Source organism: Kogia breviceps, chromosome 3 (genome assembly GCF_026419965.1).
Source record: "Kogia breviceps isolate mKogBre1 chromosome 3, mKogBre1 haplotype 1, whole genome shotgun sequence".
Taxonomy (NCBI): domain Eukaryota; kingdom Metazoa; phylum Chordata; class Mammalia; order Artiodactyla; family Physeteridae; genus Kogia; species Kogia breviceps.
Window position 1 is genome coordinate 78356838 of NC_081312.1, and position 13008 is coordinate 78369845.

General features: G+C 41.3%; 1 protein-coding gene across 4 annotated transcripts in view; it reads left to right on the forward strand.

Annotated features, from left to right (window-relative positions):
• The window catches only part of FMN1 (formin 1), a 447127-nt gene that overhangs the window by 128274 nt on the left and 305845 nt on the right, over window positions 1–13008 (forward strand). The gene's annotated exons all lie outside the window — the stretch shown is intronic.

Below are 13008 nucleotides of genomic sequence, written 5' to 3' on the forward strand. Positions count from 1 at the left end.
GCCAACGTTTAGTAGGTGTTCTGTAGGAGTTGTTCCACATGTAGATGTATTTTTGATGTATTTGTGGGGAGAAAGGTGATCTCCACATCTTACTTCTCCACCATCTTGAAGGTCCTCCCAAGAAGTTACTTTAATAAGTCTTTTTCTGTGGACATGCAGCATTTCATTAGTATGTAGGGGTGATAGCTAAAACATTTAATAATTGGTGGGAATTTGGCATCCACAAATTGGAATGGCCCCAGGCATTAGGGCTGAGGGTGCTATTAAGGCCCCTTATTTAGCTGTGCATTAATTTTTATTTAGTTATTTATTTTTGACAAGAGCCAGAGAGGAAATATTTTAGGCTTTGGGACCATACAGTCTCTGTTGTAACCACTGAACCCTGTTAACGAAAACAGCTATAGAGAATACATACATGAATAAGTGTGCCTGTGTTCCCATAAAAGTCTATAGACACTGAAATTTGAATTTCATATTATTTTCACCTATCAAAAATATTATTCATCTTTGATTTTTTTCCCACCATTAAGAAATGTAAAGATCATTCTTAAAGGAGTCATTCAAAAATAGGCAGTGGGTCAGATCTGGCCCACTCTGGTCTAGAACAAGAGGTGGAGGTCTCCTTCACTTCACTTCCACTGCTGGCTCAACCACTAGCTAGCTGTGGAACTCTAGGCACTGGTTAACTTCGGTGGGCCTCAGTTTCTTTAACACGTGTGTGCTGACAGGATGGGAGGAATACAAACAGATGAAACAGTGTTCCTTTTAGCTATAATATTACATTTCCTGATTCTATTAAAGGAGCATAAGTCAACCCAAGCAGTGTGGTGTGTGGGGAATGAAAATTACTTAAAAGAAATACAAAGAAATACAAGAAATTCAAAGAAAGAGATGGAAATTATTTAAAAGAAAAACAAATACATCTTAATATTCTCAACATGAATCTTTGTTTTAATACGAGGAACAATGTCATAACTCTGATAGTGAGACCAAAATTTATCGTCTCCTAACTCTATTTGAAGGCTCATATCATTTCTTTCTGTTTCTCCAGTGCAATCCTTTTTTTCTTCCCTGGTTTTATTGAGGTATAATTAACATACAATATTGTTTAAGTTTCAAGTGTACAACTTAATGATTTGGTACATGTATATACTGTGAAGTGATTACCACAATAAATTCATTTCATATCCATCACCTCACATAGTTACAAGGTTTTTTTTCTTGCCATGAGAACTTTCAAGGTCTACTCTCTTAGCAACTTTGAAATGTGCAATACAGCATTGTTAACTGTAGCCACCATCCTGTACATTACATCCCCAGGACTTATCAGTCTTACAGCTGGAAGTCTGTACCTTCTGACTACCTTTCACCCATTTTCCTCTGTCTTCATCTCCCCGCATCTGGCAACCACCAGTCTCTTTTCTGTTTCTATGAATTTGGTTTTTTTAGATTCCACTTATAAGTGAGAACATAACAGTATTAATCTTTCTCTGTCTGACTTATTCTACTTAGCATAATACCCTTACGGTCCATCCATGTTGTTGCATGTTACATTCATCTTTTAGTTACTGAACTGTGAGAAGGTCCAAGGGTTCCTTGGAGGAATGGCAGGAGGTGGAGCTGGTGGAAGGTAGACACCAGGGAGGCTCCGAGCAGCATCTGTTTACCAACCAGTATATATTTCAGTGTTTAAGCAGCCAGTGCTGCTGTCTTAGTGCCCTTTGGCTGAATGTCAGCCAGACTGCTATGTAGAGAGGTGATCATCCTGCTCTAGCAAATCCCGTAGACCATTCTGGGTGACCTAGAAAGTTCTTGAAAGAACCCAATGCTCAGTCAGTTCCACTTTTAGGTCATGAGGTTGCTAAATAGGACATATTCAGTGAAAAATAATTTGTTGTTTGTCTGAAATTCTAATTTAACTGGTTGTCCTGAATTCTATTTTATAAATCTAGCAATCCTAGGTGTCAGTTTGGAGGCAACATCCAAATGCACCAAATGTGTGAATTGCCTTGGGGTAGCGTCTATATGTGATAAACCCTCAGTCACCCTAGAGTGCCCATTTAGAGCATGAACGTTACACAGTTAGCCTTAAAGGGCAGTTTCTTATATTTCACTATAAGAAACTGTCATTAGCCATGCGCCTCCATTACCAGTGTACTTTGAGCCAGAAATGTCAAGGCAACTGAATCTGGACAGACCAGAGAGCAAATGGGGCCTAACTTCTTATAACAAGTGCAGTTTCTTAAAGATTCCATTTGAGATGACTATTCACCATGGAGGATAGTTTGTAAAATGTCTGTAAATAAGGGATGTGGGCAGGATAGAAAAAAGGCACTAAAAGAGGTGTGGCCTGAAATGGACAAAAGATATGCAAAGCAGAAAAGGTAAGCAGTCATCAGAATTCTATATTGGTTGCATGAATTCTGAAAGTAGGATTTTGCATGCAGCTTTGAAAACACAAGCCTTGAACTCTTCTTGGTGATGCTGGTTTCCAAGGATCATCTCCATCACCCCACCCGTGGGTCCTGGGATGCTCCTTGTTGAATTAGCTTAATTGGCTGCGTAGGACACAGCATCGGGTTCCAAGTAATTGCATCTTATGAACGGAAAGATATGATTACCAAGTCCACACCAAACCTTAAGTGTCTAAACCAGGAACAAAACTGCCATGAATTGATCACTTCCTCAATGCCAGGCACCATTCTTTGAAGTATTATTATACCTATTGTATTGATACAAATAAGGAGTGAGGTTCAGTAAAGTCAGGTGCAAGGATCTGAACCCAGGTCTGTCCGAGTCTGGACCTAGGTGCTTAAATGTTAAGCCCCTCTACCTCTCCACTAGTTTGGATGCTTTTCTGATTTGTTTGTTTTCTTTTGTTTTGCTTTTTATTTTTATTTTTATTTTTTGTGGTATGCGGGCCTCTCACTGCTGTGGCCTCTCCCGTTGTGGAGCACAGGCTCCGGACGCGCAGGCTCCGGACGCGCAGGCCCAGCAGCCAAGGCTCACGGGCTTAGTTGCTCCGCGGCATGTGGGATCTTCCCGGACCAGGGCACGAACCCGTGTCTCCTGCATCGGCAGGCGGATTCTCAACGACTGCGCCACCAGGGAAGCCCCTTGTTTTGCTTTTAATTGAAGAACCAAATTCATTTCATGGATATGAGTTAGCTCTCATAATCAGTGAGAAGGATTGAGAGCCAGACTCAGAATTAGAAAGCTAGAACCACAACCAAAATCACCCCACAGAAGTCAATCCAGTGAAGATTCTGCAACTGCTCACCTGGGACACTGGATGCCTCAGACCTTGGGTCTTTACAGTTGATGGGGAAACACTGATGGGAACAGGAGCAGATTTCAGGCCCTCACGTTCCTTCACTCCTAAAAGGCAAACTCTGTGGCATCAACTGACTTTGACAGCAAAGAATGGATGCACAGGGCTCTCTGATACAGTGCCTATGCAGTACATGGAAAGGGCCACATCCTTGTTTTGTTTTCATGGAAGCCAATGAGAGCTTAAAGCTAAAGGCCGCAGGTGGACTTCCCCACATCATTAGCATATTCATGACAATGGGGCTTGTATTTGCAAGTGAAGTGAATTTAGAAATATCAAGCTAGCTTGTTTTCTGAAGGCATGTGTTTATCTGTATATATGAGTACGTATATGTGAGCGTGTGAAAGAGAGAGAAAGAGACAGAGATTGTGTGTCTGTTGGCTGTATGATAAATGATCAAGAAATGATTCAGGTAAAAAGGACAGTGGGGAGGGATGAATTATTGATGGAACTGGAAAATCGCCTTTTTTTTCCTCACAAACTCCTCACCATTTTAAGTCATGATAAAGCAGTTGAAAAAAAGTAATCTGGTTTTATTCCTAAAGCCCATGAAATTTAACCAGTTATCTCTCTCAAATTAGTTCCAATTTTGCAGTTGGTGTGGAAGCTTGTTATCACATGTAAATAGAAACCCAGATTTATGCCAGTCATAAAGCTCAGTTCTTAGGCCATTTCTCACACTTCCCTTGACATGTACTTGTCCTCTCTGTAAACTGCAAGATCATGACAAATCTAGTAACATCCCAGATTTCTTTATAAAACAAAAAGAATAAGCTTGTCTTAACCATTGAACACCTTAATGGTTAATGGAACTGTGAAATTCACTTTTCTTTGATCTTGATAACACTTACTGTCCTCATTTCCTCTGTCTGTTCTGACATGAAACAGAATAGCTGTTCATGTAAAATTTGGCTCTTGAAGCATCTACATAGAGAAAACTTTATATTATGCTTTCAGAGTCTGAGAAACCACAGATTAGAACTGACTTTTATAAAATAGGTTTGTCTATGAATTTTATTTAAATGAATTAGAATATTGCACTGAAATATTTTATTTGGCTTCTCTAAAATTCAACTGTTTGCTTTTTTGCTCCCTTTGAATGAGTTTCATTTTTTTAAGCCTCCCTTTTCTGTCTCAAAAACTGCTGTTCTGTGTCCATTGCTTAGACTGTGAGCTTCACATTAGTTCTTTAAATGCTGATCTCTTTCTACATATACCATTTATGTTCCATGTGTATATTCAGAAAAGTATTTTCTTTCTTTTCTCTCCAGGATAGAAATGGGAATTTGTGGTTAAAATCATATCCCACATGACCCATTTAAGATTTGAAATGAAGCAGCCTTTGCCTAGGGAATGTTTTTTTTTTTGCGGTATGCGGGCCTCTCACTGTCGTGGCCTCTCCCGTTGCGGAGCACAGGCTCCGGAGGCGCAGGCCCAGCGGCCATGGCTCACAGGCCCAGCCACTCCGCGGCATGTGGGATCTTCCCGCACGGGGGCACGAACCCGTGTCCCCTGCATCGGCAGGCGGACTCTCAACCACTGTGCCACCAGGGAAGCCCCTGCCTAGGGAATGTTTGAGAGCACACCTATGATAAAATAAGGCTCCAGTTTTTATTGCCCAGTTATTTTTCTCTTGCCTTTTGATTTTTACATGGTTTAATTAAGCCATCTTGATTTATGATTATTATTCCTTCTGAATTGCATTAAGAACTACAGCTGCTACATAAATGTCCTGTGTATGAACATTATAAATGTCCCTTTCCAGCTATAGAAAATAAGTGACTGTGATTCTAGGAACTATTATAACATTTCTACAGAATATTTCATAATACTTTTTAAAGTGTTGAAAATGACAGTAGCGTTATATATACTTGTTTTGTTTAAATCTCAAAGTAAAATGATATACAAAATGGAGGCAATAGTGAATATATTTCAAAATTATGGAAACGTGATTCCTCTCTCCCACTTCATTGATGCCTGTAACTATACATGCTTCATAAAGTATGCTTACTATTTATTGGGTGTCTGTTGAGAATCAAGCAAGCACCGGGTTAGGAATATTAGCACACTTAATTCTTAGAACAATCCTATGAGTTATTATTTTCCCTATTTTATACATGTAAATACCGGTTCATAGAAGTTAAGGAACTTGCCTAAGTGACACATCTAGCATGTAACTAGTAAGTAATATCCCATAGTGAACCCAAATACATCTCACTTCAAAGCCATAGCTCTGGCCTCTCCTCTTTATCTTTGCCCTCTCTTTAACTGTGCTTAAGAATAGGATCATAGGGACCTCCCTGGTGGTCCAGTGGTTGAGACTCTACACCCCCAATGCAGGGGGCCCGGGTTGGACCCCGGTCAGGGAACTAAGAGCCCGCATGCCGCAACGAAGATCCCGCATGCGGCAGCGAGGATCCAGTGTGCCTCAGCTAAGACCTGGCGCAGCCAAATAAGTAAATAAATAAATATTTAAAAAAAAAAAAAAAAAAGAATAGGACCATAATTGTGACAATGCCTAGCTTACTTTCTACTTTGTAATTTTAATGCCTTTACACTGGTTTCCGTATTTTTCTTTTAACGTGACTAAATGATGTGAGTATTAACTTCAAGGAATCATTACTGATCAAATCAGGGCTCATAATTTGTGTCCTTTCTGCTCTCTGCCAATTCCTTCTAACTGCAGTGGCCATTTTGTTCCGGTATCCAGGTGATCATCTATTTTGCCCCCATACTGATGTTTCAATGTGAAAGAGAACTGTTACAAAATTCTATAGCTCTTTGATTTATTATAATGAAAAGAAGGTACATTTAGAATCAGGTTGATCCAGTACAGATCCTGGCTATGCCACTCATTGGTTGTGTAATCTTTGAATTGCCCTAATTTCTCTGAACCTCAGTATTAACATCTAAAGCAGTGGCCAAACAGTAGTCGCTAGCCACCTATGGCTATTAATTAAGACTAAATAAAATTTAAAATTTAATTCCTCAGTTACATTAGACACATTTTAAGTGCTCAGAGGCCACCTGTGGTACTGCATTGCATGACACAGATACATTTCCACCATTACAGAAACTTGCACTGAACAGCACTAATAAAACGGGGTCAATGACACCTTTCTCATGGAGTTATGAGGAGGATTAAGGTATTGGAAAACTTGCATAAAGAACCTAGCGTGGTACCTACTTGGGACAACAATGACACCCTAAAAAAATGCTAGATCTCCCCCTTCTGTCCTCTCATGCATGTTCTTATCATCCACGTTCATTTTGTTTTAGGTAAATCCTCATCTTCCCTAATTTTTCTTTTGCCTCCTTTTTTTTTTTTTTTTGCGGTACGCGGCCTCTCCCATTGCGGAGCACAGGCTCCGGACGCGCAGGCTCGGCGGCCATGGCTCACGGGCTCAGCCGCTCCGCGGCATGTGGGATCCTCCCGCACCGGGGCACGAACCCGTGTCCCCTGCATCGGCAGGCAGACTCTCAACCACTGCGCCACCAGGGAAGCCCCTTTTGCCTCCTTTAAATTTAAAAGTATTTAAAAATGATAACTAGATCTTTGGTGTTGGAACTAATATTCTCAAGATAACTTTTACTTAAAAAAAAATTAACGAAGGACAAAAAAAGATATCCAGTTACAGCAGAGCCAGTGGCTGTCTAGTTTCACCACTCAGGAAGAACAAGAGTATAGACAGCAAGAGATATATACAGTTTCTTAGATTCCAGATCTTCATCTACAACTTTCATCATGAGCAGCTTTAGCCACAATGAAATGCTTTCTCCATGGACTCCGTGCCTTCTGTAGTGGTTATTTCTCTGGGACATCACTATTACTCATTTGGGAAAAGCTCAAAACTCTTCAAAAACATGTCCCAGGAAATTCTGTACCTTAAAGAATGCTCCTATTCTCCCTCCTCTTCAGCTTCACAAGTAAGTCAAAACCTTTCCTTTTTCCTCTTACAATATTTTATTTTGTCACGGACATTGAATCCATTTCCAAGGACTCTTTGATACTGCTTGGTGGAATCAGTCTTAGAAATATCTGACAGTAAGACCCTAAGCAGTAATGTAATAACTATTTCAAGCTTCTTTTTCCTATTTGTAAGAGTAAGGACATTTTAAATGAAGTGCATACACCTTTGAAGTATAATGAGTTGGCCTAAAAACAACAACAAAAAATGGTCCTTGCTCTGCTGTTAACACCCTGGGCTCTCTCCCAGGCCAGTCATTATCTGGGAACACCCTTCCCCAAAGTGGGGGGAAGTCTCAGTGCTAAGGGACCACACATCATCAGCATGTGTCAAGAGACTCTTGAGAAAAGGATTTTCTGGAGAAAATCCAAATTCATGGATTTTTTTTTTTTTTTCTGAAATGATTGAGTTGGTTTAAAAATCATCTTGGAACGCAGGAAAGTAATAAAGTACAGGTGAACTCTGTCACCATCAACAGTAGCCAACTCTTTAAGCTAATTGCTCTCTTCAGGTGATACAGATGGAAAACAATAGTCCAGAGAGCACTGGCCCTGAAACACCCAAAGGGACCCCTTGAAAGAATTTTCTTTCGAACTCAATTCACTCGTGGCACAGATGTAGCATGGGGAGCCTTTGTATTTAGTAGGCCTATCTATAAGGAACAATCCTGTTCAGACCAAATGGCTCTGCTGTCCAAGAGCATATGTGAGGGAACTGGGAGGGGCAGCTTCCTGCTTGGGCCATCATTTCATCGGTAAATACTTGCTTCATATTGACAAGGTTAAAAAAAATTCTGTTGGTTGCTGGTTGATGTCCCTAAGAAAGTTATTCCTTTGCTGTGAAAACATGTCATATCCATATGGTACGTACTACGTGCCAGGCATTGATGAGAGTGTGAAACATATATTAGTTTATTTAATGCTTCTAATAACCCACGAAGTAGGTACTTTTCTTTCTTTCTTTCTTTTTTTTTTTTTTTTTTTGTGGTACACGGGCCTCTCGCTGTTGTGGCCTCTCCCATTGCGGAGCACAGGCTCCGGACGCGCAGGCTCCGTGGCCATGGCTCACGGGCCCAGCCGCTCCGCAGCATGTGGGATCTTCCCAGACAGGGGTACGAACCCATGTCCCCTGCATCGGCAGGCAGATTCTCAACCACTGCACCACCAGGGAAGCCCGGTACTTTTCTTATTCCAAGTTTCTAGATGAGGAAGCTGAGACACAGGTTGCTTATATAACTTGTCCAAAGTCAAGTTTCTTGCAGGAGCAGAGTAGGGTGTTAGCCCAGGACCCAGGGCCAGGTTCTTAACTGTGCGCCCTGCCCTCATTCCTTGATCATTGCAAGATGACGTACCCACTGCTCTCTTCTCTTCTTCAGCTTCACGAGTATGCCTCGGCCTCCCCTCTTCCCTTTCAGAGTCTTCTAGTTTGTTACCGACATTCAGCCCACTTCCACAGAAGTTTTGAATACAGCTCAGCGAAACCAGTCTTAGAAACATTTTGCACTAAGTCTGCTCGATGGAAAAAGGCCTTAATCACTGAGCCCTGTCCTTGCCATTGGCAGGTGCAGCCTGTTTTCTTTTGAATCAATCAGTAAAAACAGCTGCTGGCTTCTCCGAGGCTGAGCCAGAGGGGCTGTTTTGAGGGTTGCAGTAGTTGGCAGGGGAAATCCACGCCGCGAAGGCAGGGAAAGCGCTGCCTGAAATGGAAGGAGAAGCCTAGGGAGGTCTCCGGCCCTGTCTTTCATTTGGCCTCATAACTCCATTTTGAAGATGTGGAAAATGAGCTTAAAGAAGATGCTGATCAGGAAGAAGGTAAGATCACGTGCCAAGGCAGTAGGGGGATGTGACACAGGGTGGACAGGAGTTGGGACGCCTCTTTTCCCACCTTAATGGCTGCACTTGAGCTGCGTGAGCTGGTACCAGTTACTTAGCTTCTCTTGACTTCAAATGTCTCCATCTTTAGAAGAAGAATGTTGGGCTGGTTGAGTTCTAGTCCTTCTAAAGACCTCTTCAGCCTCCCAACAATTTGATTCTACCCAGCTTCTTCCATAATCTTACACTCCTTTCATCTGACACCTCATTCATTTAACAAATGTCTTTTTGAGTACTTGTGTGGTCATCATGTCCTCAGTTCTCACCATTTATATCAGACTTCACTTAGTTAAAACACACTTCCTGAACCCAAAGAACCCATCTCTGCCCATTACCCCACTTATATCTTCATAGTTTACTTACTTTTCCCAGCCCATTGCTCTAAACTCTTTCCTTCCACAGAAATAGTTTCTACAATCTTTCTTACTCTTATTAATTTTAACTGTTTTCTATTTTTCTCAAGCAATCGTCACATGGACCTAGTTGAACCCCTAGAAGCTAGAAGCAGTCATTAAATGCAGGCCAGGAACTTGAAGTATACTGGATAAGGAGAAACATGAGAATCATTTAGCCCAACACCTTGAAATTAATCTCACTTGCTTTACTTTTCCCTTGCCTTTCTGGGATTTTATGAGAATGTGGGAAGGCATTCTCTAAGCTGAGTGACATGGCAGAGGGCTGCAAAGAGTAAGTGTGTGAGGTGGGGGGCTCTAGGAAGTTGTTCTTTTAGGCAGTGTCCAATTTCTGCAAATTGACTTAAAAAATTTTAATGCTCATTCCTCTAGTTGTTATTAGAATCAAGAAGCTAGGTTCTACTGCTTCCAGGAGATGACATGCCTTTTTTGTTGTTGTTTTTGCAACCATCCTTTTAGGCTTAGCTCACTAGGTATTGTTTGTTGGTCTGATGTTCCCATTGCCATGAGGTAAAATCAGCTCCAGCCTCAATCTGAGAAGATGATGAGATGGGAGGAACACAGAGAATTCATTGGTAGTAAATTCTGCACACTAACAGTGTTGCGTTTTCAAGTAGCTGGGTAGTGATTTTTTTTAACAAGTAGTTACAAAAAGTAACACATGGGTTAAATCCTACCTAATATTCATCATGCCTGTTTCAACTAGTTGTCCAAGGCAGATCATTTTTAATCTGCCTTTTGCACAGGTGTAGCTGTTAGAGAGCTTAAGTGTTTTGAGGTTAGAACAAAAGAGAGTCAGGTGAGGTTGAAAAGGAGCAAGTCTTGGCTGTCACTGGTTTTGTGTAATAGGTACTTAATAAGTACCTACTTATCCTGTCTGTCTCACAGGACAAGACAGAGAGAAATAACGTGCAAGAGAAGTTACTCTCCCCCCCCCAAGAATGTTAAAACATTAAATAGATTCATTTTTCAAGACCACCCAACTAAGATCAAATTTGTAGGCTGCTTATTTGAACACTATGGTCTGAAACATTTTTCCATTCCTTAAATGACCAGATGTTGTAACATTTCTCATGGCCATAAGAACCAGTGGCCTGAAAGAGTCAATATTCAAAGATCTCTGTAAACTACCATGCTTCTCTTTCTTACTCATCTTCATATTTTTATGGTCACTGCTTCTTTCATTCAAAATTATCTTATGTCCACCTATTGCTGTTTAGACCGAGTCTGGGGTATAAAGTACTCAGTTACAGTCTATGAACAGGAATCACCTCCTCCTTGGCTGATTTCCTGTATTAAACTTCATGTTTCATGAAGGTGGAAGGCTGGAGTTGCTTCATCTTTATATCCCCGGAGCCTCGTACAGAGTCGGTGCTTAACAATGATTGTTGGATGAATGCATCTTTGTGATAGTTAAGCTTCCTAAATGAAGGAGAATTGTATGGGTAAGCTGGAAAGCCTCTTGATAGGTTTGAGTCCCAAGGATTGTGTGTCTTGTCTGTGACCAGTAGACAAGCCAGCTAGGAATTTTTGCTTGATTTTTCTAAGCACCCCCTCTAGATTTCCCCCCTAAATTACAATGAGAGAAAAGAATGGTCATTCTCATATTGTTTTTTCTTTTTATGAAGTCAACCTTCTGTATCATCTCAAAGGGTAAAGTACAATACATGTCCTAGTGAGAGACCACCAACTAACCGGGCTGACACTCTTGCACATTTCAAGATGCAGGCATGTGTGGAGTCCTGTTACAGCAGGATGCAGAGCTCAGGGTGTTGGAAGAGTGATTGTGGATACTGGGGCCTGATTGCCTGGATTCAAGTTCCGGTTCCACCTGTGAACACAGGCAAGCTACATAATCTTTCTGCTCCTCAGTTTCTAAACATGAAAAAGCCAGCCTCATAGCTAGATGTACCAATCAGTTAATACACATGGAACACCTAGAACAGTGCTTATAAACACCCAATAAATGTTAGGTATTATTAGTATCCTCCACTTACTAGCTGTGCACCTTGGCTTGGTTGTGTTCTCTTGACCATGGTTGCTTCACTTTTAAAACAAACCTAATAATACCTTACCTACCTCGATTCAAGGGACTGGGATCAAATAATCTCCCTGGGACCCAAGACTTCCCGCACTTTCCATGACATTGTATTGGTGTCTGTGGGTATTGAGAGGGTGCTAAAACTTTGTAGTTCTGCTCCATGCTGTACTGTAGAAGAGCCATCAGCCCCTTCCAGTTTATGTCCCATTTTGCCCAAATCTGCTGAAAGTGCTTAGAAACTTATTCTGGAAATCTGGAAATCAATAATTATGTCTGAGAAAATGGAGCTTTCTCAGTTGAAGAACACCAAATATGTGCCATGTCTCCTCCCCTCACCTGTATATTGGCTGGTCTACATAGTTCTTCAGCAGACTGATCTTATGATCTGATGTGATGATTCCTTTTTCTTCTGTCTTAAAGAAGCAGAAGTATGATTTTATCAACGGGCACTTCCTTGAGACAGGAAGCTTGTTCTGAGACATACATGTCACCAATGAATTTTCCTGCGTGTGTGGTGGCCTTTTGATTAACTGTGCCCTAGTCAATAATCCCCAAATATACTGGGATCAGGAGAAAACAAGAAAGTATCCGTTTGGATACAAGGTCAAATCAGGGATTAGGAAGTACTGTCTTAACTTTCCTATAGGAGTTGCTGGGTTATAAGCATATGTATCCTTTTTGTGTGAGGGTTTCTTTTGAACACATCATGCTAGAAACTTATCATTGTGATCAGAATTTCTTAGTATTAATTCTTAGTGGGGAACACAATTCAAGTTAGCAGTGTGAAAGCCACAACCATTCCCTGCTGCAGATAAAGCAAGACAGTTGTTTTGCTTGTGGCTACAGCTAACGTTTCGCAGAATTTGTTTGCGTTTAACACTTGGGCTCAATCTTCTCGCAGCTTTGTTCAGAGAGCCGGTGATTATTATTAAACCATGATGACTATTAAGCCAGTTTGGTTCTTCTGATCCAGCACAGTACCTTATCCATCCCAGGTGCTTACTAAATGCCTGCTGACTGGATGGGATTTGAAAAACACTGAGACCTTCAGGTAGGACAGGAAGCTGCCCCAAGAGGCAGCAGGTATGCTGCTGGGAAACAGAGCTGCAATTTTTCCATGTTCTTCACTGCCAGGTTCTCAGCATATCATCACCGTTGGAAACTACATTGAGCTGATGTTTGGTGGTGGTTTTGTCTTTCCTGTTTTTGTTTTAGGCAAATTGGATCTGTGACAGAGACCTGATAGGGACCTTTCAGGTGTTTTTCCCTTTAGGGGAATGGGGCTCCTTGGGGACCTTTAGTGAATTGCTTTACCTAACAAGGCAGGTTGTGTGTTACTTTGTATCATGCCAGGTTTCAATTTGTTGGTTGGATGGCTGAAGCA